This window comes from Amphiura filiformis, chromosome 11 (assembly GCF_039555335.1).
Source record: "Amphiura filiformis chromosome 11, Afil_fr2py, whole genome shotgun sequence".
In the NCBI taxonomy this organism is placed as follows: domain Eukaryota; kingdom Metazoa; phylum Echinodermata; class Ophiuroidea; order Amphilepidida; family Amphiuridae; genus Amphiura; species Amphiura filiformis.
In genome coordinates this window covers 22,407,216-22,418,154 of record NC_092638.1, presented here as the reverse complement: position 1 = coordinate 22,418,154, position 10,939 = coordinate 22,407,216, and the positions used below count along the sequence as shown (strand labels likewise).

Genomic DNA, 10,939 nt, shown 5'->3' with positions numbered 1-10,939 from the left:
CGTGCCATTACGGATAACATACACACACACGCTGATACCGATGACCAGAAGAATGAACACGACTGTGACAGATCCAGAAACGATCCAGATGATAATATTCGAAGAGATGCCTATAAGTACAAAAGGTAACGTCAAGATTTTTTTTGATTAATTCTAACCAATACTTTGCTTCTAGAATTTTTTCTTCAAGCAAAACCCACATAAAGCAGCTTATTGCTTTCACCACTGTTTGAAACGAATTATTCCGCCAAAAATGCAGGATGGCCTAAAATTTACTTACTTACCTACACTTAATGCAAGGAAATTTCGTCGGCACCACAAACCATGATCATCAAAGATGATCTTAAATCACTAGAGGAAGTTTTGAATGAGAAAACTGACATTTTGGTGAGAAACGGCCAAAATGGAAAGAATTTAAATTTTCTCATTCTTTTGGATGAGAAACTTCGTGGTGTGTGTGTCAATCATTATTGTCTTATTAAAACTGGTGAGAATTGGTAATCTCCGCTGAGCTCAAACCAAACATTGTTATTTTCTCATCCAAAAGAATGAGATAATTTAAATTCTGTCCATTTTGGCCGTTTCTCACCAAAATGTCCGTTTTCTCATCCAAAATTTCGTCTAGTGAATAAAGCGCAAGATAATTTGACCTGTTCTGTATTAATTTTGAATTACATGTTTTTGTAAAATTGATTCGTTTTTAAAAATTACACAATGTGCAAAAAGGTTTGTTTTCTATGTACTCTACGAAGCCGATGATATTAATGTATTTGAAATAATTAAAATATCATCCAATTAATCAATGTCAGAGAGCTGCCAGAGCAACGTCATGAGACATCAATAGTACTGTTTATTCAGGGCTAGCGCTCCTTATGAGCGGTGTAGAATAGTTTGTATTTATAAAAAAAGATCAGGTATAATACTCATCCGGAAAAACGAGCTTTATTTCCATCTGTTATTTTTAGCCTATTTCATACCTCCTGTAGGTTGATCGTCGTCCACAATGGTAACAATGATTTCCGTTAATCCAGATGCCACACCAGATGTCGTGCTGACAATAGCCACAGTGAAGGTTTCGTCATCCTCCGTCTCACCATCATCCAATATTGGAACAGAAAATGTCTTAGATGTATCAGAGGCACTGAAATCTATGGTCGTTCTTATTGGCGTAAAATCGATTCCACCTATAGCAGTGCCACGATCGTCAACCGCTTGAATTTCTGTAGCAGAATGGTGGCATAAAACGTTGTAGAAGGAATTTTAGCGAGGTGTTATTTTCCAAATACAAATAAAGAAATGATATCCTACTTTCCACATAGTTATTATCTGAGATCGAGTTAAGAAGACTAGTATGCGTCTGACATCGGGGAAAAGGCGCGGCTAAATTGGTTGCTGACCTGTGCGGTACACCACTTTCAGTCTGGTTGACAGGATGTAAGACGCAAACTAGTCTGTTTAATTTGACCTCAGATAATATGAGCAGTTGCGTAATCATGTTGGGGAGGGGATTACATGAGCATTACAAACGTAATATTTGCGCACACTTGTCCTCGTAAAGTCATTCTCAATATATGGTCAAATGAGGCGAGGGGAAATGGAGATCACTGACATGACATGCCTGACACAAGAACACTCGTCGGTCAACTTCGACTTCATTTGACCGGATCATAAATATGTCCTCCACGGTACGACTAAATGTCATTTCCATTACCAAGTTCTAATTATACCGATTTGGTGAAGACATGGTATGATAATACATCGAATATTTTGAGAATATTGAAGCCCTTGGAAATATGCGTTACAAGTAGGTAATATATGTGTAGGTGGGGTGTGGATGTGTGGATGTGTGTGTGTGTGTGTTTTGTTTTGTTTTATTTGGGGGGGGGTGTTTCTCTTTTTTTCAATTTAAAAATGTGCGGGATTTTCGTTAATAGGAATAGTAATGTATCTGACTATATCTCTCATAACTCATTGACCATAAGTTCTACCATGAAAGTCGAGTGGATTTGAAACAACACGAAATGTTTTTGTAATGTCCCAAGCTGAATTTATACTCCATCGTTGACCCAATGAGTTTATGCTTTTATGTTGTGTTGGAAAAAGAGCGCCTCCTCATTGGTTAAATACCAATCTCTCTTCGCTCAGTGATGGGGTATAAATTCATATTCATACTAATGACCTCCAGATAACTAAAAACATCCCTATGAAATACACTGAGAGTAGAGGGCGGTGTTTTCGAATATTCTGCAGTACAATGCCGTTTTTGTCACATGGTCAATTCGCGCCCTGGGAACTTCGTGTTTTATATTAGGAAGTCAGTATGAGGACATCGCAACGATAATATTGTAGAGTTTATTATTATTATTACAGCATTATTTTTAATGGGACATATCAACTTACCAATTGTTGTTGGTGTAATGGAGCTATCAACTATAACCGTCAGAATAACAGCCCCTGAACTCTCCACTGCGCTGTATGTTGCCTTCTCAAAGCCTGCATGACCTACAACTAAAACATAATGGATTTTCTGTGTCATGTTCAGTGGCGTATTATAGCTATTGGTAGTTGGTGTGCTAGACCCATAGATTGAGACTTTTGGTATCACTTGGGGGAGGGCAAAGCATACACATAGCATTGGTATACAAAATGGATGATAGGAATTGAGGTAGGAAAATGTCACCAATCTTTTACAGGGGTCAAACTTGAACAAGCATTGCCTGACATATCTCCGTCGTAAAACATTGTAAAAGAATGGTCAAATATTAGGTTTAACACTAGTTTTCAATTTTGAGAGACATCTCTTTTTTCGTTAGCAATATTGTAGTCTGTCTTTGGCCCATCCTGTTCGGAAACATTCAAATGCCTATGTCATGTGAGACAAGCTTCGATTGTGGTTAAGTATGAACGAACCATTTAAGGTGACACGTAGGATCACTCAAAAGTATTGAATTTTAGACATTGTTTTGTATTGTATCTTAAAAAGAATTAATGAATTTTGAAGAGCACACGTTTCCGAACTTCAACATATATCAGCAGGTAAGTTATAGCCAAGATTATGTGTGTTGGAAAAAAACATATTTTTACGCTTGGTTGCTATGGTAACGGACAAATACCTATGATTGGCTAAACGCGATAATTAGCGTAACTCAAAATCGAATTAATCAATATACATTATGCCATTGTAACTGCCGGGGCGCAACCAATTAGTATGATTTACCGAGTAATATGGAGTGTGTGGATTTCAAAAGGAGTAGCCCATATGATGGTATGATCAGATCGAAGACACCCAGTTGATTTCCCGAAATTACTGTACATAACATAATACATGTTCTTTCTCCCTTTTACATAATATCAAAATTTAAAAAAATTAAATACCATCATTATCTTCTATGTTCACGGTTGTTACTGCTTCATCTTGTGTGTAAGGACTTGAAATACCAATGGTAAATGATTCCAAATCTTCTACAATATTATCATCGATGATGGTCAAGTCAGCTGATGCTTTGTCAGATCCAACATCAAACACAACAACTCGACTAAGGATACTTAGATAGTCTAAGGTTGGACGCGCTGTACCGGGCCTGGTTGCCACCACTGTTACACAAGGAAAAACAGTAGTATCTATTACAGATACACAGTCATGAATGCAATCTAAAAGTTGTATACCTATTATATAGTAATATTGCTGCTTCCTTTAAGGGGGTACTACACCCAATGCATTTTTTTTTTTGCATTTTTTTGCATTTTGTGAAGAAATGAGAACAAGAAATTGGACAAAGTGGTATGCAAAATGAAGGGGCAAATCTTCTCGTTCAGTTGGTGGCATCAGTATCAATGACGCGTACATGCTTCTAATGGTATAAGCCAAAAAGTGGTACATCACTGATGTTTTTAATTCACTTCATTTTGGAAAGCTTACTTGGAAAATTTTGGATATGTGTTGCTAACACATTAGGGAAATAATGTTGATATGTAAAATGGGAATAAGTGGTCCCTGATTTCTTTTATGACTTCATGAACTTGGTGCTCCACAACTATCAAAAAACCAACCGGTTAAAATGCTTCTATTTTCAATGTCGAGCTATATTTTGTATTTTGAACTTGCGACACTATGTCACTGAAACTTAATTAAGCCATAGGTAACAGGTTACCACAACCACACTACAGTAATGTTGAAAAAGATTGTATTTTTTGTCACCTATACCACCATATTAGGTAGTTTTCCGTAAGCTTCATTTTTGTGATTTTGGTAACTACTTTATATTTATTTGCCAATCTAAATTGTACTCACCATTTACATCCCAAGGTATTTTAGTATATCCACCTCACACATTTCCATTATATATCCAGTAACAGACAAAATATCAAAAATGATGCCTCATTATGACATGTATGATATCACAGACTATCACATGTATTCAAAATTGATGCCTGAATTTGACCTGAACCAATTGATCTATAACCTGACCTTTGATGACCTTATAGCCTTTTTTAATCTCTTTTCCTAACAACACATTATAGAAGATACATACATGGTGCAGTATTAAATTGTCTTTGTGGAAGAGATTAGGCCTATTTAATTTATTCAGTGTTATAATCAGTGAGTACATTTCTATAGATAGTATAACAAAGGATTTAATGTATTCTATTCATGTATTCTACTTGGACATGTTCAATAGAATAAATTATGGTTTGTTATGAAACACACATCTCAGTTACCAAGATACAGTAACAAAAAATATATAGGGCTAAAATGATTTTCTAAAATGGTTTAAAACCACTTTGTATGTAGAGATATTTTATAAGTTCAGGACATGCGATGATGAACATATTTATATACTTCATAAATTTGCAACAAAAAAAAGAAGATGGGTACTGATGAAAATCAGGGTATTATATCGCCTTAAACATTAATAATTTAAATAAATCATGAATTGCATTTCAAAATGTAGTAACATAAATATAACACATTCACTGTATCAACCATTTAGGTTGCTGGTCTTGTTATTCGCTTTGGTGACTGTTGGCATTTTGTTTTAGAAATTGGGATTATCATAGGCGGTCAAATCGGGTGGGGTGGGATTCTAAAATTCAAAGAGAAGATAAAAATAAAATGCAAAATAAAAATAATGCAAAAATTGACCTGTTAATCTGAACACCATTCTGTGTGTCGAAATAGATTAAAATTGAACAAATCTAGCCCAGCAAATACTAAAATTCACATTGCTCAACCGAACCTATAAATGTCAATACTTCCGCCGCCACTAGGTATTTGTTTGCCATTTCCCTTGACTCTTTACCCAACAAGATTGACAGGCCGAGTTGTTGGTAGGTAGTGGCTATATAATTTGCCGCACAGGAGGAAGGTTAAAATACGTACCAATCTCATCAATCTTGCATAAAGCTCCGGTTCTAATGAAGTAAACAGGCTGGGTTCCCGATGATTCGTCAAAGGTTACGTGACTATCTTGAACAGCATAGCTTACTATAAAAGAACAGAAGAATGGAAAAAGTAAGCTTAAGGTTATTTTCATTTTGATTGCACTACGAATGTAGCATGGTATTAATTGTTTCTTAATAAGTTTACATTCGGTTATGAAGCAAAATTGGTTGATTAAAAAAGAGGCCAACTTAAGATATAGCCACGCGGACTCTGCGGCAACCCCGCTTTCATTAAGTATCGGATGGAATATTGGACGATACAAAATGTATGAGATAGAAGGCAATAAACACGGAACGAAGCAGAGTAATTATGAAAATGCGATGTAAAAGCATAAATGGTGAGTATTGTCAACTTAGTGTATCATTTATTTTCCTCTACTTCGTAACAGTGTTCACGATCATTCAAATGCGTTTTTACGTACACTATCAAGCAATTCACTCATTAATTATCAGAAGCTTGTTACTTTTATAATATATAACTTGATAAAGATAAATAAATCATTCAGAGGAACAAAGTTACTATCCCAATGAGAGCTTAAAGTGTATCCTATGAAAAAACAGGGATTAGGTATTAATCATATCGCCCTGTCTGTTAATTTCTTGGTTTGGTGTTACTTTTCAAATTGTGATAATGTATAATGCAATAGATTTTCCTATTTAAAAACTTAGCGGGCAAGACATGCCAAATAACGTACTTAATCAAACGTTCTGTATTACAAGATGAAACTATAATCGCTCACAAAAGCTACGTACCTGAACGGTCATTGATAGTAACATTGGCCGTGTCCAAGGTAGTTTCTCCAGAATCCGATATTTCACTCAAAGTTAAAGTAAATATCTCGGATCCTTCTTGATCATTATCCTCTCGGATGTTCCACGAGACCCCCTGCTGTTGCTGGTTCTCTATGAATGTAATTACAGCTTCTTTCGTCAGGTAGTCATCTAGATAGGTAGCTCCATCAGTTCCTTTTCCATTCGAAGCAGTTATGCCTGCGTACAAATTAAATATTAAAACGCTAAAGCAATATCTATTCTTAAGATTAGCTTTTTTTTTAATTCAATCTAATGTGATGCGGATACTTGATTTATTGGAGTTAAAACATCCAGATCAAGATATTATGTTAAAAGGGAAAAACAAGACTAAGATTATCTTACGAAGGGTTGCTGCCTTTCCAGATCTTGTGCCCTGTCTTATGATTGTAAAACGCAGATCTCCACACGATTCAATAACTTCATAAGCGCCTTTATCGAAACCAAAACCTTCAACTATGTAACCTGTAAACCCAAATAAGGAAACCGAATTCAAGAATTAAATTAGTAACTAGATGGTCCAATTAGGCAACGGTACCGTGAAAACACATAGATTTATCGACTGCTCATTTCGATGCAGCAATACACTGGTACATTAGGAGTGGTTTAAGTGTGCTTATGGTTTGGAAAGCAACTAATCAAATCCACTTTAAACTTCGAGGTACGGCTTTGTTGTGGCTCATTGCTATTTTGTTGCTACAAGCATGTTCAGTGATATTGACTTCAAACTTGATTAGATTTTTCTTTCATATTATGCAAACATCAGGTAAAATATCATGTCAATATTTGGCATATATTTGACAAGTTTGGTAAGGACGTCATAACGTTACTTGTTTTTGTATCACTGCATATAATCGCATCTGAAATTATGACGTCATAATGCTATTAAATGTTGGTAATTATTTTGGTATCACTGGATAAAGGGAATCCTTGATAGCTATACGAAAATTAAGATAAGAAATAATCAAAATATTGTCATGATATTTAATCACACGTACCGTCATTGTCTTGAATTTCGATGGTAATAACAGTGATTGCTGTGTCACTGTTAGATTCAACTAGCTCCAGTCTGAATGTCTCGGTCTCTTCACCCTCATCGTCATCAATAAGCAAGTCTATAGTTTCTGTGATGGTATTCCCGTTTGCTGGGAACCGCCAAGTTGTGTTGTAAGATTTGAAATCTTTTCCTTGAGTTGCTGATTCCGAAATTGCCGTTAATACTATAATAATAATAATAATAATAATAATAATAATACTAATAATAATAATAATAATAATAATAATAATAATAATAATAATAATAATAATAATAATAACTAGAAAGGAGGTAAATCTGTTTAGTGGCAAAACGTCCACTATTTTTTTTAAAAACACAAATGTAATAAAAAATACACGAAGTTTAAAAAATTTTCAAATAAACCCGTAATTTTGGTTCACTATTACGATACCTTAATTAATCCACAAGCAATATGAACAAAATTAACCAAACTAAAATTGCCATATCAGAAACACGTGTTTTGCAATTGTACTATAAACTCTTCCTATAATGGACATGATAATAACCTAACTCAAAATTTTGTTTTTGTTTTTTGAGATAACTTTTCAGTTACATTCTTGGTTAGGACACTCTACCAATAAGCCTCCCACCCCATTGGCTACGCTGTTTGCGTGGCTCTACACTTAGTTGTGTTTTGACATTTTGTCAATTTAGTCTCATAAAAGTAACGCCAAAGAAAACTCCACTATTTCGCCAGGTCTAGCGTGTATTATTTTTAATAATAAAAAAGACCCCGAATAATTCAGTTGGGTTAGAGCACTGAGCATGCAACGCAGGGTCGTTGGTTCGAATCCCGCTTCGGGTCATTGTGTTTGCTCCTATGCATAATTCCTGTGTGAATTCGCAAAACGTTGAGCAACAATTACATTATTCTAATAGACTTTTAGAAGTTTTATTTAGAGTTTTATTGACTTACTGAAAGTAGTACCATAAGATGCGTTGGGTCTTGTGCAGGTCACTGGTATATAACGCTGGTCTTCGTCAAAGGATAGTGTGGTTTGTTCATTCACGGAACAGGTAATTCGACCTGTATTACAGTATAATGGTACATACATAGTATAATGTAGTTTCAAATATTAAAAAAAAGGATTAATAGTAGGGGATGTAAGAGGGACTATTTTTGCACATCCTCTTTTTTAAACGACACCTTCCCGGAGGGGGTGCAAAGTAGCCTCTCTTACATGTGCTAGTCATATAGCCTAAATATAGTGTAGTGCATTTTCCAAATAAAGAATGTTGTAGGTACCTGGTCATTGACCGAAAATTACCCCTGAATGACCTTGCACTCCTTATTTGAAAGCCATGTTAGTAAGCTTCCACGCCGCCATTGTAGATTCGGCAACACAATTTCAGGAATAGGTTCGAGCATTTGCTTAAAGTTTGATTTGGAGGTGTGTTCCATTCAATATTGTGGCGGAAATGGATGTCGCCGATATAGGGCCTCCTTCAGTCACGTGGTTTCATTGGCTATATAAGCGGGGTGCAATAGCACTCTGGGCCAGTCTGTCTGTAGCCGTGAGTGTGGTTGGTCGATGACTGGTCAATTAGCTTTCCCTCTCTTCTAAGCATCCAAACCGACGCTCTCCGCTCCTGATTCCACTCCGATCTTGGATCAGCCCGAAGCCCAATAAAGGTGTTGAGCCAATTGTTCTCATATCTGTGTGAGTCTGAGAGTATTCCATTTGCCAGTGTCAGATACGATATGGTTCGTACACCCACTACATCCTAAGCCTTACTTTGCCAATCGCTACCATAGATACCGAAGGCCGGTTCCGCTACAATATTTTGGAACATAGTGCAGTTATGCTGCACAGCAAGCATGATTCGAAATTTGCAGTACTTAAACCTGGTTAACAGGAAATTACTCCAGCAAAATCAATCGATAAAGTTTAGTTCATTCTACACATTGAATGGTGGGCTGCACTTATGCCCAAAAATGTCACTTTTCAATCAATAATCACCCACTTGAAATCCCCTGACTCTCTCCACTGACCAAAGTTATGGACAGATTTGGGAGTTGTTTTTGCTGTTATCTGTCATTTACATATCAGGGAGGTACGACCATTTGCAGATGCCCTACCTACTCAATTTTAGCCTAAATGTAATGTATACATTATTTATGATTGACAGCAAGTACAGAAAATATCCGTCAAGTGGTTTAGTTTTAAAGCCCTTCGGAAGAGAGCGGTCCACAAAACAAGTGATAGTCACTAAAAGTTGCATTCGATTTACACATGGAATTTTGCAGGCCATGTCGTGCCCTTCCTTACTAAAACACAAAAGTACGAATATTTCCAAACATCTATATTAGCTTAAAATTTAGGTCATGTTACAAAACTATATTTTTGAGAATTTCAGAGAGTACAAAAAATATTGGCTGGTTAGTTTTCACACAGTGACGTTAACTAGGCAATGCCCTGTACCACTAACATACACTGTTTGTAGAGGTCACACGTCAATGGTGAGAGCACTGTGTATTGTGTATAGAACAATGGACAGCAACTGCAGTATGATACCTACTGTCATCGTCAACTATGGTGATTGTGGCTCGCCTGCGCTCAGGATCAATGTGTAGATTTTCATTGGCGATGGACACAAAAAATGTTTCCAGATCTTCTATGTCTTCATCATCAATGATTTCAACAGGACATGTCTTGACAGAATCTCTCGTTGTACCAGAGAATGTCAACGTCTTGGATACAATCTTGTAATCTATAGCGGCTACTGCATTACTACTCCCATTCTTGTTTGTGTTTACAGCTTTAAACAATAACAATAACACGGTTAAGTTTATCTAACCAAATTTATTACGCAAATAAAGACATAGTACAAGCTAATTATGGTATGACTGTGTGAGGAATCAGGGACGATGAATAAAAATAATGTATTACACATTTGATGGATACAAACAACAGTAATTTTCTTGATAGAAATTGTTGGCTAATACCTCAATCTGCTTTATCCGCAGCGGCAAGCGGCATGAAAGTCTTACAGGGGTATAAGGTACAATCAACATTTGTAGTATTTGTTTTACTTACTAATGGTGGCGTCCTTTTCAAGGAATGGTGCAATATGAACCCCATTAACAACCAATGGACCTCGCTGTACAAGAACCTGTATCTCGTGCACTGACTCTAATACCCTCTGCTCAATGCGCTGGATATAAAAGTATGCTGCAAGTACGAATGAAAACAAAGCATAAATATAGGCCTATTCGGAAATAATCAACTTTTTGCACAAAGCTATTGCTCATATTTAAATGTTGATAGTGTTGGCAATGATAATTACCGTCATCGTTCTTTATGGTAACACTTGTTTTCTTCCTTCCTTGATTAATTGCCCCCTCCTCAGCTCCAACAATCTCCACGTAGAATATCTCATCTAACTCTATGTAGTATTCATCAACAATGGGTATTCTTAGCCCAGCAGTTTTTTCGCCAGCTGGAAAAGATACTTCATGAATTCCGGTCATTTGAAAGTCCACCTTATCAGTAGCATATATTGTGCCGATATTATTAGATGGTAGGCTCCCAGAAACCTCTACCGCTAAAATTATAAAAGATTTATAGGTGAAAGGGAGAAAATAAAGCGCTATCCAAATGCACGCATACGAAGGGATCTATATATTAT

General features: G+C 36.2%; 1 long non-coding RNA gene across 1 annotated transcript; it reads right to left on the bottom strand.

The window, feature by feature from the left end:
- Positions 1 to 7,280: 7,280 nt before the first annotated feature.
- Positions 7,281 to 10,055, bottom strand: LOC140163955 (uncharacterized). Its single transcript, XR_011860442.1, has 3 exons — positions 9,830 to 10,055; positions 8,226 to 8,336; positions 7,281 to 7,472 (listed from the first exon to the last, which is right to left on the bottom strand). It is a non-coding gene; the product is annotated as an uncharacterized lncRNA (long non-coding RNA).
- Between the last annotated feature and the right edge of the window lie 884 nt (positions 10,056 to 10,939).